General features: G+C 34.8%; 1 non-coding gene across 1 annotated transcript; it reads left to right on the top strand.

Moving 5' to 3' along the window:
* The first annotated feature begins 953 nt into the window (after positions 1-953).
* LOC132428846 (U6 spliceosomal RNA) lies at positions 954-1060 on the top strand. Its single transcript, XR_009520236.1, has one exon. It is a non-coding gene; the product is annotated as a U6 spliceosomal RNA (small nuclear RNA).
* The last annotated feature ends 1090 nt before the right edge of the window (positions 1061-2150 follow it).

Raw genomic sequence — 2150 nt, 5'->3', positions numbered from 1 at the left:
TGGGGGGTAGAAGTGGGCTGTGGATGGAAAGGTGCAAAGTTGACCCTTCGTTGACTTATCTGGAAGGAGTGGAGTTGTCGTTTACTAAGGTGGAGGCACTGGGAGAGGGGTAGATTTTCTGTCTGTGGCATGGGCCATCTTAAGTTTGAGATGTTTGTAAGACATACAAGTGAAGATATCAAAAACATATAAATTAATATGGTGCTCAAAGGGAAGGTCTGGGCCTAAAAAAAACCCCTCAATTTATCTTTTTAATCTTACTTTTCACATTCAACTAAATGTAATGCATAATCATTGGGGGGAAAATAGTATTAAAATGTAACACAGAGTTCTTTTTCTATATATACACACATACACACAGATGTGTGGATAATTATTATTTATAAGAAATTGAATTATATTTTTTAATCTGATTTTTAACTTAATTTTTTAAAGAATATTTTGTTCAGAGAAATATAGATTCCTTCTGAGATATGTAACTTTACTGAGCACATGTTGCTTTCTATAATCAGAAAATTATTAAACCAATTCTTATTTTTATAAATGTAGATGGTTAGTAATATTTTGCTACAATAAGTAGTACTACAAGGAACACTCTTTTATGTTTTTGTTTAGTGAAATTTATAGTTCACAAGAAATACGACATAATATGTGTGCTTAATGTATATAGACAGGATTAAATTAATATATCACTTATGGTCAAAAAGTAGAAAATATGAATTAATTTCTTTTGCAAACAACTATAAAGAGAGTTCTGGATTTTGCCTGCAATGTTAAATGTTTTAAAGCTGCAAGTAGGAAGACAGATATCAATTTCAACATTAGGAATGAAAACTTAGTATATAGGAGTATGTAGCTTCTAAGGAATAAAAAAAAAAAATTCTATTACATTAGATTTCCTAGCTTTCTTCTCTTTTAGTCCACACTAAAGGCCCTGTCAAGATGTCAGAGTGGTACTTGCTTCGGCAGCACATATACTAAAACTGGAACAATACAAAGAAGATTAGCATGGCCCCTGAGCAAGGAGGACACACAAATCCGTGGAGTCTTCCATATTTTTAGGTTGTTAAGAGAGCAGATCCTAAGAGTTCTCATCACAAGGAGAAGTGTTTTTTTTCTTTCCTTTTTATTGTACCTATATGAAATAATGGATGTTAACTAAACTTATTGTGGCAATCATTTCACAATACATGTAAATCAAACTATCATGCTATACACCTTAAACTTATACAGTTTATTGTCAAGTATTTCTCAGTAAAACTGGAAAAAAATTTCAAGGTTTCTGAAGGTTAATGAGCATGTTTTGGTTCTGGAGACCTAGCTCACTTTTGTCTCCATGCACATAGCTGTCTGTATCTCTGGTCTCAGTTTACTTGGTGACACCATTGTTTGTAATAGATAGGAGCACTTTTTTCTTAAAATCAAAACAGAGTCATATTTCCAACTTTACATTTCTGCAAACATCACTCCAGTTCTGTGCCCCCAGGAAATACAGAGGTACCTGATGAAAACCATTCCTTCAGAGGAGGATACACCCCCACTCTTTGATGCTTTTTCCAAGATACTTTACTAACAACAACAACAAAACTTTACTAACAACAACAACAAAAAGACACGTGGGTTCACTAGCTGCTGAGCTTGGGGCGGGGGAGGGGTGCTTGCTGCTCTTAGTAACAGATATCACCTAGACATTTTAACTCCCTTTGACACCCCCAGTCCCACCTGCAAACTGGAAACTGAAGAAAGAGGTGTCTCAAAAACATGAAATCCTGTTTTGCCTGGTGGGATACCTTTATTCCTGAGTAATTTCTCCAAATAACACCCTTGAGTCTCTGAAAACGTAAAAATTGCCTGTCGAGTCAAGGCAAATGAGGGCTAAATCCATTCATTATTTCCCTGTAGGCTCTCATTCACCTCTAGCTATAGGAAGCTTCACAATCACAGGATTGATGAAAAGTGTATAAACATATTATCTAGATACTCAGGTAGTCACAGGGAGAGGTTTTTGTTCCTGATTTTAATGTAAGCAAAGCTGAGCAGTGGAAATGTTCAGGTGAAAACAGATTTTTTCTTTCTGAAAGATAATATTTCTCATTCTGAATGATTTTATTCTTTTCCTTTGAATTCCATGGCAAATTCTGAAATCTGTT

Source organism: Delphinus delphis, chromosome 7, assembly GCF_949987515.2.
Source record: "Delphinus delphis chromosome 7, mDelDel1.2, whole genome shotgun sequence".
Taxonomy (NCBI): domain Eukaryota; kingdom Metazoa; phylum Chordata; class Mammalia; order Artiodactyla; family Delphinidae; genus Delphinus; species Delphinus delphis.
This window is presented reverse-complemented; position numbering and strand designations above follow the sequence as displayed.